This window comes from Mchenga conophoros, linkage group LG16 (genome assembly GCF_057382185.1).
Source record: "Mchenga conophoros isolate Kocher_MC1m ecotype Shallow Benthic linkage group LG16, M_conophoros_male_GT1.1, whole genome shotgun sequence".
NCBI classification, from domain to species: domain Eukaryota; kingdom Metazoa; phylum Chordata; class Actinopteri; order Cichliformes; family Cichlidae; genus Mchenga; species Mchenga conophoros.
The window spans coordinates 5,991,446-6,003,544 of NC_140541.1; the positions used below are offsets into that span (position 1 = coordinate 5,991,446).

Consider the following 12,099-nt stretch of genomic DNA (forward strand, 5'->3'; position numbering starts at 1 on the left):
TTCCGTGTCGGTGCATGGCTGTTTCGCTTACAACTCTCACCCACAATGCATTTCGTCTGACAGGAAGCGTTCAGAGACCGTTGGCGCGCTACTTCGAGTGTGACCTCGGTGTAAACAAAAGTTGACACAAGTAAAATTAGCGTGTATTTAAACTTGTAACACCACCGTAATGAAAGTGACAGTTTCGAAGTTTACATTAACGTAGACTAAAGGTCTCAGAAGGCGGAAACGGACCCTTCTCTGCTGCATGATGGAGAGTGTGCTCTCGGAAGATTTGTATCGAAATCCCCATCGGCTCTCCCACTGTGGAAAGACTATCTCATTTAACTGCAAACGGGCTCCGGGCACAAATGACAACGAAGGAAGCGAGTTAATATTCTGCAGTCTTTCATTTGAACGGGAAGGGAACACGTTTCTGAAGGCAGCTGACGGAGCGGCTGTCATCAGCAGGAAAAGATTAGCTCATGTGGATATTGTGAAATGTAAAAGCGTCACGGACGCTCAGAAGAGAGCCACGGCGCCATGTGTTTTAGTGATAAAGAAGAGTGAGAAAAGAAGCAGTTTTCAGTACAGTCTTCTCACACTGAGCTCTTCAAACCGACTGGAGCCCTGTGTGGAGTTTAAACTCCCTTATCAAATGAAGGGGGCTGTGTATATTCTCCAGGGTCCAACTGTGTTGTGGAGGCATGAAGGTGGTGTCCTTTATACATCCCCGCAGGCAGAAGGAGTGAGACAGGTTCCCATTCATTTCTCCCACTGTGTTGTAGGTGAACTCCCTCTCCATAAAGGACAGGTGTTTGTTCTCGGACTGCAAAAGCTTCCAGAAGAGTCCACTAGCCAAACCCATGGCTATTTTGTTGAAGATGGACAAGTGTTTGATGGCAGTGTGATTTTACCTCATCTATACATTAGCATCACACAGTGCATCTTGGTGGTTGCGGCTGACAGAGTGGATGGTGTGCTTAAATGTGATGTAGTTGCAGCAACATCTAATCGGCAACTTGTTTATTTTGAGAATGGAGTAGTAAAAGATGTTTGTCAGTTACCCTTTGAGCAACCTGAAAATATTCAGGTAGTTAACACAGGAAGATATGGTTCTCTGTTTGCTGTATCCTTTTGTGAGGGGCATGTTTGCACCATATGGAAGGAAACTTTTCAGGTAGGTTTCATGATCTTTTTACAGTCCAAGTCTCTTGTCTACCCCTCATTGTGCTTTAAAAGTTTTAATAAAGTCTACTTTGTTAAACCATCTTCTCCAGATAGCTGCCCTCTGGTCAAGTGTCACCTCCATCCATGTGGATGACTTCCTGGGGTGTGGAACAGACCAGATGCTGCTGGTTTTTAAGGATCGAGTTATAGCATTGGAAGAATTCCTCATCACTGACCTTTGTGGTGTTTCATTTTCTGTAAGCATATTTTTCTTCTTATGAGTGATGTTCTTCTTCCTATTTCCACCAATTTCCCTTTCGGGGGCGTGGGGGGCAAATGTGACAAGCCGATCTATCTGTGATGGATAGGCACCAGCAACACACAACTTTTGATTGGATAAGCGTTTAAAAAATGTAATGAATGAATGGAAGACTTAATGTTTTAGTTTACAGGAGTTTTTAGTTTAGGAGTTTTAGGATTTTTTTTAAGTATGTCTAACTGAAAATACATGTTTCAGCATGGCCAGGACACTGAAGCACCAAAGACATCCCCTCCTCCACCAGAGAACTATCTCCTTACACTTAAAGCTTTGGAATCAAGACTGCAGGTAAGTCTTTATAACACATTAATAGAGTAGGTGTAGAAGCACTGCAGTAATATTTTTTTTGTGCTAATGGTCATACATTATATGGTCCAAAGTATTGGGTCAAATTGGCCTCTTAATTTTTGAATTCAGGGTTTTTCATTGCAACTGATTTCACTTGTGTATGAAATCAAGAACTCAGCCATGCAGTCTCCCTTTACAAACATGTGGGTGAACAAGGGGTGGTTCTAAAGGCCTCATAGAATGTGAGCAGGGTACTGTTATAGGATACCACCATTGCAATAGGTCAATTTGTGAAATCTCTTCCCTAGTAGATATTCTACAGTAAGCTATAAGAGCTAACTGTATTGCAAAATGTATTGCAACGTGGAAACATTTAGTGGGGTCGCCTATTGCTAAAATTTGCTGACTCAAAAACTTCAGAGCTCTACACCTCCTCTGGCATTAACACCAGTATAAACGCTGTGCACCGGGAGCTTCATGGCATGGGTTTCAAAGACCGAGCAGCTCCTGTAGGTGTAATGTGTAGATGGCCCAGTACTTTTTTCCATATGGTTTATGTATGTAATAGATTGCCTTCAGGGGTCACACAGTGGTGCAGTGACTAACAATGGCGCTTCACAGCAAGAAAATCCTGGGTTTGAAACCAGTTGCTGGCTCCCGCCTTTATGTATAGAGTCTGCTTGTTCTCACTGTGCCTGCATGGGTCCTCTCAAGGCCAGTGACATGCATTGTAGGTCAATTGGTGATTCTAAATTAGATGTTTGTGTGAATCCTAGTGAGAATGGTTGTCTGTCTCTATCATGTGTTAGCCCTGTGATGGACTGCTGATCTATCTGTCTTCACACCCAGTGACAGTTCGGATAGGCTCCAGCAATACATAACTGAATTGGATAACTGTTTAAGAAAATGAGCAAATTGATGAATGGAAGACTTTATGTTTTAGTTTAACCATACGAGAATGATGGTTACAGCATTCTATTTTATTTTTTTTTCATCTGAGTTACTTCTGATGTGTTGTGTGATAAGTCAGTGTTGTCTAATGGTTTGTAACACTTGGATGTATTTCTATATGCATTTGTTATCTAGCAAAGTAGCAGTGACAAATTAAAGGAAAAAAATCAACATAAAGCCTCTTAATAAGGGGTTAGGTTCATCTGCCATCAGAACAGCTGCATTGCACCAATGCATTGATTCTTCAATTCTCTGAAACTTTACTGAAGGCATATACATACCATTCTTTAAAAATGAATTGGTGACTTTCATAATGGCGGTTCAGAGTGCTATTTCACATGCTAATCCCACTGTGTTTGCAAGAGCCATGTCATATGATTCAGATCATTTTTCATTATTAAATTGAATTTTTTTATTTTTCATCCAGTTTGATAACGACTTTTAGCACTTAAATTGGTTGTGGTTCTGGCACCTGAACTTTTAATGTCTACTTACTTTTGGGCAAACATGTTGAGGCATATCTTATAAAACAGAAAAAAACAAGGAAATTGTTCCTCAACACTTTATTTTTTATTTATTTATTTTTTTTATCAGGCAAAACTTGTTAGATATGTAAAAACGTAAACCTCTTAAACATTTCCTGAAATATAGATAGATTTGTATTACTTGTCTGCAGCAGGAAGCAGGCTTAATTCTCAGACCTTTTGGTTTGATTAGCAGAAGCAGACATGGGGCACACAAGTTCTTCACTCTGAGGTTCATCGAGCCAGCTGCTCAACAGGCGGCTTCTCTAATCTAATATGAAGGCAGATGATAAACGATACGACTGAACAAGATTTTAACAAGAGCAAATTATAGCAAACACAGGGATCAATGGTAAAAGTGCAGTAAAAGTTAAGCCTGCATTCTTGGCCAGCATCTGGTGACTAGTTTTATACAGCCTCAGTTCCTTGTCCTGTGACCTCAGTAAAAACCTTGAAGAATTTATGGCTTCAGTCAGTAGTTTCAGGCTGTTTAAAACACCCTAATTTGATTAAATTGCAGTCATTATTGAAATAAAAGAGGATTATCCAGGGTGTGCTCTTTGGCTACTGGGCGTGCTGTGACCATCAGTTTCACAGTCAGATCCAGCCCCTAGTTTCAGTTTCAAAAGCCAAGATGGCTGACAGCTGAAGGCTTCACAGGCTTCACTAACTCTTGGATTTGTGACACTGATATTGTGCTCGGACATGTAAAACCACTTTATATTTCTTACAGTCAGTATTTTCATGAAGTTTACCTGGTTTAGCAAGTGACCCATAATGAACTGTTCAGTGAACCCTCAGGCCCTGTGGATGGAGGTCTTGTCACCCTGGAAGTGACCACTCCCACTTTGTACTGATTGTATTGATTTTCAGCAGTCTTTCCCTCCAAAGGGACTATTGGACTCAAGCTGTGTCAGCAAAATGCCCTTATAGCAAAACAGAGCAGCAAGATCTCGTCACTGTAGGGGTCAAGGGTTCAGGGTTTTCCTTTAATTTGTCGTCCTTTGTATATCAAAATTAGAAAAATATTTTTTACACACAGTTTATTGTGATGCTAATTTGATTTAATCCATACTGGCAGTCACATTTGCTGCATAATTAAAGACCTGATGATGGTATTTGTATGAGATGTTGACCCCTCGTGAACCTAATTTAAGTTACTCACTGTGTGTTAAATTTATAATGTGCCCTGTCAATCAGATATGATTTGTAATTTAGAGTGGATTGACTGTGCTTCAAGAGCTTCAGAGAGAAGTGACAGTGAAGGAAAGCGTTCTACGGCAGTCGGTCAAAGCCCTTACTGATGTGGTCTCAGAAAGAGAGCCTGTTCTCACACAGCATGAGCAGGTACTACAGTAACAACACATCATGCATGCTTTGTTGAAGTGTATTGAGAGAGTAAATTGTTAAACTTAAGCTCGGCATACACTGTGCAATTTTTTTCAGTCACGTTATTCAGCTCCTGCTCAAACTGTACGATTGAATCGCAGGGGTTAGAAGTTTGTAGGTCACGATGCAGGGTCTCACATTATACGGCCCGATGCGACCTGAGTGCTGTCTCTCGCTCTCCCTTTCTCTCCCTCTCTCTCCCCCTCTCTTTTAATATGATCTCCAGGAAGTTGAAGTGAACAAACTGTTGGCCTCTTAAATCGAACAAACACCCACAACAAATGCAGTGTATTCCCCAAAATAAATGTTTTTCAAAGAAAATTTTCAAATACTTTACATCCTTTTTTTTTTTCTTTTACCTGCATCATTGCATCTGAAGTCTGCTTTTTAAATAACATTCATAAAGTCCACTGTGTCTGTGCCTAAATGCCTGTTGTTCAAATTGAAACGTCTGACATAAAGTGCTATTGCTGTCAGTGCTGTCACACACTTGTCATTGCTGATTATAGTCTTTGCACTTTCCGTCTAGGAAGGGCTTATTGCTCTGTGGGACTCTGATGATGAGTCAAAGAACGAGGCCTTGGATGACAAGATTCACGACATCCCAGCGGTGTCTTCAAAACCTCGAATTGACAAGCTGTGGCATCGCACCACTGAGGGCCGAATGGTTGTGGGAGTGATACTAACTACTGACAGATCAGCGTAAACATGATTTCTTTGTTACATTTTTAAAAATTATTTGATGGACAAAGGTCCAAGGTTCTGAAACGCATTATCTAAACATTTAGTAGTGACGCCTCTGAAATCTTAATCTGCTTGATACCTTGTCACTCATAATCTGTTCGTGTGGTTGAGTGGATCCATGAGTGTAGGGTGAAGACAGAGGCAACAACAAACAACATGGCATTCTGTGCTTTAATCAAGTGACAAGAACCACAGTCCAGCTGTCAGACGGTATCATTGCTGTCTGATTAGATTTATCTGAACTTAAACAGTTGCTGTTTGCTGTGAAATAATGTGGAATAAATCACATTACTTTGCGCTCGATTAAATCAGTAAGAAACTCTAAACATAATCAGCACTAACTGGATAGAGATCCTTTTTTTGCCTCTTTGATTGCCCCTCACTACAAGGCAGATACAGGGTGACTAGGTGGTCACCATGGCAACAAGTTTTTAATATCTTTCCAACCTCCTTATGTGGGAACAAAAAGCTATCAGATTCCTCCATCCACCTGTTACCGATTTTTCATTTGAGAACATGTGAAGGAAAGCTACTTTCATGACGGTCTCAGGTGCCATTTAAGTCCCACACATTGCTGTTTTGATTGGTGTACTTGTACAGCTGATGTAATTTCACTGCCTGGAAATAATCAATTCACAAGCAGTCGCACATTCAATTCACAGACACACGCACACATCGTCTTTACTGTTATATCAATTTCCACTCTGAATAGCCACTATCTGTGTGATATCTGATTGTTAGTGATGTGCTATTTTTGTTCCAGACCAGTGACCAATGTGAGCTTATCCATCCTGACAGACACGGGCCAGTGCTCAAGGCCCGCAGTCATCCAGACCCAGAGCCAAGTGTTCTGGCTCCCTGCGGCCTGCTCCTCGCCATCATCATCCTCCTCCTCTTCCTTCTCTGCCTCCACATTCCCAGAGCCCCCAGCCAAAAAAAGCAAGCAGCACAACGCCATCAGCACCAATGATCTCAACGCATGCAGAGTGGCTGTGACTGCGGTGACCAAGCTGACACCTCTGTTGAACTCTGGCCGTGTCAAGTGCCATGTCATGCTCCATTACATCCAGACACCAGATGCTTTTTCCTTCATGAGCAACCAAAGACCAGTTGTGTTGCACTGTGGCCAAGTTGCTTTAGACATTCAGAACAATTTGCACACCGAGCTGCTTAAAACTCCCCAACTCATAGCAGGTAAAAGCACAAAGGTGTGCGACTTGTGATTTTACTCCTGACATGTAGATGTTAACAATTGTTTTGTTATTTTCTCCAGATGAGGTTAGAGAGGACTTCCTGAGTCTTTTAACTGTGCTGGATCACTGGGTCTTCCATATAGACTCTCCTGAATACAGCTTAGGTGACATAAATGGCTGGATTCAAAAAAGAGTGGGTTGTAAGAAGATAGAAGTGAGCCCTCAGTATCTACTATTAAATTCTTCAGGACCATCTGCTCTCATGCTGCTGAACTGGCATCAGATAACCCCTTTCCAGGGAGAGCTGCCATGTCCATTCCAGGTAAATAAGTTTCTGATGGCTGATACCAGTAAGGCTGTATTTCTGACTTCTGAGATGTATAGTTACAATTGAATTATCAATTTGGAGATTGAAAGGAGTATTTCTTGTAAATCTTAGAATTTAAGGGTACCGCATGGACCAAATAAACAAACAAGAAGAAAGAACATCTGTTACCCACAAGGATCTGTCCTATGCTATTACATTTAGTCTTTCTATTCTGCTATTCCTTATATTTTCTTTTCTAGTTATCCAAAGCTAGATATTACAACCTGTAATATCACTGCTCAGTGCACTGAGCCACTTCTACTAGGGATTGTCGTGATGTATTAAATTTTATTTAAAGAAAAAGAAAGCATAGTTCTACGAGTAGAAGCCTCCACTGCTCAATTTATATTAACAGATTCAAAGCTGAAATAGCTTTGAAGTTGACTAAGATGTATGTCAGCATGATATACCACTGAATATCAAAGAGATTAAGATTCTCTGGAGAGCAGAGCACTTAAAATTACAAATCCCCAAAATAAACTCTGAACTAGCAGCTGGTTGTGAATCAGCTGACAAATGACAAAAAAAGATTTCAACAAACTTAACTTCTTGAAATGTATTGTGACATGAATTATGTAATAACTTGTGAAATGTCACCTTTTTTTTTTTTGTTCACATGCAGCCAGTTACAGATGTTCCAGTTCTTGGACTCTCTGCTGGCGTACCTCCCCGAGTCCTGTTCCATCCAGCCTCTCAAAGGTGCTGGAGGTAAGGGTGCATCTAAAATGTTTGCCTTAGCGCTGGAAAAAGAGCTGGTGTCTCTCAGAGAGTATGCCTCATTACTACTCTGCGAAGAAGATGAAGAGAAGCTAAAGGAGAAGTGCTTTGGATATAAAGAAACCCCTGATGCAGGTTCTGTAGAGGGGCTCCAGAAGTGTAGAGCGATGTGCCAGAGGGACTTGGAGAGGAGCAATATGAAGTTGAGCCCCCTGGTGGATGTGGGGCAGTATCGTAGGCTGATCCAAAGCATGTCGAAAATCCAACTTAATGGGGATTTGGCAGCACTCTTAGACATTCAGTTTTCTCCACTAATGTGCTGCAGTGGTTTTCATGGTTAAAAATCCCACCTCTAAGTAGCTCTTTATTTCTTTATTGTGTCTGGTGTAATGACTAAAAAGATACATTTTACCACAAATGAGAACCTAGCCGCTCTGCACAGCCTCTTTGTATTTATGCCTTTCTAGTGTCTATTGATAAAAGCCTCAGCCCATTTCAATTGGACCATGTGGGATTCTTAAAATGACACCTTTATGATGCAGCCCTCTGTTTAATTTATTTTTCTATTTATGTCCTTTTAGACTAATGTGTTCAAAAATGCCTTTTATGTCTGTTGCTGCCTGCAGCCACATGCTAGACAGAGATCACTTTCATCCAGGAGTCAGAAACAGTTTGTGTTATGAATAAAGACACCACATGATGGTTTTGCGACGCTTTATGCTTCTCCTCACTGTTTCTCCTCACATAGTTGACTGAAAGCTTTTAGTGGTACTTTCCCCTCATGGTTCGGTTATTTTTGATGCGTAAGGATGTAAAGAAAAAGAAGTCCTTGGAAGATGTTTCTGCTGCGATGCTGCACAGCCTGTCAGTGCTGTAGTTACGATGCCATTCATTCAAGTAAACATCAAATCGTACTCAAAACGGCTCGATACTTAAGGTTTGTGACAGCTTGAATAGTAGCGTTGGCTAAAAGGGAGGGCAAGAGGTTATTTCCTCCCAGTGGAATTTAATAAGATAAGATAAGATAAGATAACCTTTATTAGTCCCACACGTGGGAAATTTGTTTTGTTTTAATTTAGTTTGTTCTGGGAGCTACTCCATCTGTATGTAGTACTTTTTTTTTTTTTTTACACCTTTATTTTCTCTGCTTCATCGCGTTAAATGCTACCGCAGGATTCATTGTCACAGAATGGGAACATAATTACTTAAAGTGGGCCTATTGTGAACATTTTTGTAACCAGACGAGATTGGCAGGATTCACAGTTCGCAATAATGCTTGTTTAGGATAAGATAAGATAAGATAAGATAGAACTTTATTAATCCCTCGGGTGGGTTCCTCTGGGAAATTCGACTTCCAAAAAAAAGCACAGCAACGACCGAAGTTACAGTTACAGAATTGTTATATATATATATACACACACACACACACACACACACACACACACACACACACACACACACACACACACACACACACACACACACATATATATAATACAGAGACAAATATAAATAAAATATACAAAGGGGATAAATAGAATAAATAGGAATAAAAAATAAAAATACAAGTGAATTGCACATTTCAAGTATTGAGTCTATTGCACTGTTGACTATTTACAAAAAGTATTGCACAAGGTATTGTACAGTGAGGTGAAGAGGCACTACAGCTTAGTTGTTCCCCCCTCCTTTGTCCTCCTGTTTCCTGTTTCCCCTCCCTCTCCCCTCCAGAGAGGAGTTAAACTGTCTTATACTGGACATTTCTTTATAAGGCAACTCTCCCCTTCAAGCCATTATGTGAGCTTGTGCCTTAAATTATAATATTAAGAGCTTCCCTCTATCTTTAACATCATACAGAGAGAGAGAGAAAAGAGTCTGAGCGTTTAGCTTTTTAAAAAGGTTTAACCACTGTAAGCACAGTATACAGAAAATAAGGACAAGCATAATGTATCACATTTAAAAGATTCAGATTATGAGGGATTCTTTATGTCCTACCATTTGATGGTAAGACTGCTGTGAGCTAATGAATTGTTAATTGAAAATCCTTTATTTTGTTATTTTATGGTACAAAATAATCCTCGAACTTCAGCTGCTATGCAGGCTGATCATACACACCGGCACGTAGTCTCTCACATACAGAAGGAAGCCCATCCCCTTTTGTCTGTGATATAAACACCTCTGTCACTTCTAGCCCCGAAGAAAAACTTTGAATCCTCTACAGTAATAACACCAGTAAATGGCTGGAGGGAAACGGATCCACATGTGGAAAGGAAAATTCAATTGTTTTGGTATTCCCTGAGTGCTGCCACACAAATAAAAAACATGGTTTGTCGTCCTATTATTTCCTGTTAAATTCTATTTACTGTGAGTGGTACAGGACCTCTGCAGGGTTTCTGGCCTCCTCCTCCTCCTCACCTTAATCAGAAAATTTTCTGCTGTTATCAAACTTATCAGGCAAGGGGAAAACAAAATGTATGCAACCCATCTTGAGGCAATTTGCAGACAAATTGATAACGAACAGATTCCTACATTATCTGACACCTGTGCCGACGCCTCCCACCTACAGCGATTTTAGCGTGGAAGCCAGTTTCTACCAAAATTAATTAAGAAAATTAACCTTTTTCTTTCTTTTTTTTTTTTTTTTTTTTGAACGTTACTTGGAATTGAAATGCCATCATTTTGCTATCTAATTAGAATAATTTTCATGCTTGATTCCATATCTAATCTTTGTAATCCTATTTAAATGTTTTACACTCTGCGCTCCAAGTCAGCACATTTTTTTAAAATCTGAATTTTGAAAGTATTTTTGTGGATAATAATAAGCAATAACATAAAGATACCGTTGCACTGGAAAGCATTATTAAGCTCAGGTGAGTTTATATCTGCCACAACTATATATAACAAATAAGGATATGCCATTTGTTTACATCTGAATTACAGCTGACGTGATCCCCATGATGAATGATGCTTTTAACCATGCTTATACTGGCCCTCTGAGACGAAGGCACTGATTTTATGTTTGCAGTCGACTTATTGATCCGGGGTCACAGGGCTTTTTCTCTGGTAGATTCTGGAACTCACTTGATCAGCCAAACGGTATGGAAGGGCATTGATTATCTACAACATAATGCATCGTGCACACACACACACACACACACACACACACAGACAGGCTATATCATTCTGTATCCAGTGAGCTCCCATGTGAAATGACACTCAATTTCAAAGAGGGAGAATTCTCATGAGTTAGCAACATTTGCATTTATTGTTTCCATATTTAAAATATTTAACCTACAAACAGTCTTTTTTTGGAACATCTCACCACAGATAATTAGAGATTTCTAAAACCAGTTGCAGTTAACAGTATTTGTTGAGGTTGCACCTTTTGCATACAAATTGCTGACATAGCAGGCCCATTGTTGTTAAGCCCTTAGGCCTAATATTACAGTCTTTATAGGGTTTTCATGCTTTAGAATGGTCCACCAGGGGTGACTATCATGGCCAGTTTACAGTAATAAAACTGATTAAATAAACATAGTCACAATGCTGTAGATTTTCCTTTTCGTCTCTTTCTTATATCTCTTTCTGCATAAAAACATTAAATGATGCTAAAGAGAGGAATAATACTGAATTTATATCATGTGAACATCATCTGGCCACTTTTTGTTAGCTTTTTGTTCAATACTATGTTTCCCTAAGATAAGCAATTGAAAGGAATATAGTTGATGTCATGTTATTATTTTTTTATAGAAACAGTTTGCAGTGTCAGTTCATACACACTGGAGAGAAAAGACTACAGATCAATAGCAGTTTGTCACATCTCCCATTGATCCAATTTCGCATTTAAAATAGTGGACACCGCATATGCAACAAAGTCTTCGCAAAACCATCCCTGTTTGTAGTTTAAGTGTAATCTGAGCATCATGTAAGCATAATCCTCTGAAGAAACCCTGAAACTCATTCCGCCTTACCAGAATATAGTAGAAATTGTGTTTGTGATTTAATGCAGTATTTATATCCAGGCTTAAGAGGCACCATTGGTGAAACCAGGCACAAGTGTTCTTAAGTTCATTAATTTCCTGCTTTCCTCTAAGTGGCCATATCAACACCGGTGCAGTTACTATGGCAACCTTCATGTAATGCCTCTCAGACCTCACAAACCAGCCTCAGTAAACCTTGCGGATGATGGAAAGTTCTTTCCTCTTATAAATTATAAGCTTCAAATAATTTTTCTTTCATAAATCGTTCTACTGAACTTGATCGCACGAGGGCTGTTTCATCCTTGCATATTCAAACAGCAGTAACACTGGGCAGTGGTGTAGAGCTCTGGCAGTGTAATGGCTGGTGTTTCCAAGTGCGGATTAGTATCGCTGATTAGTTTATAATCCCTGTGTTTTAAGCACTAAAAAGCAGTTGGATGATTCATGTGACCTTCTCAATAAACCCACCACAGCCCATGTA

At 39.9% G+C, this 12,099-nt stretch overlaps 1 pseudogene; it reads left to right on the forward strand.

The window, feature by feature from the left end:
* The first annotated feature begins 34 nt into the window (after positions 1 to 34).
* Positions 35 to 8,029, forward strand: LOC146556155 (Fanconi anemia group B protein-like; annotated as a pseudogene).
* The last annotated feature ends 4,070 nt before the right edge of the window (positions 8,030 to 12,099 follow it).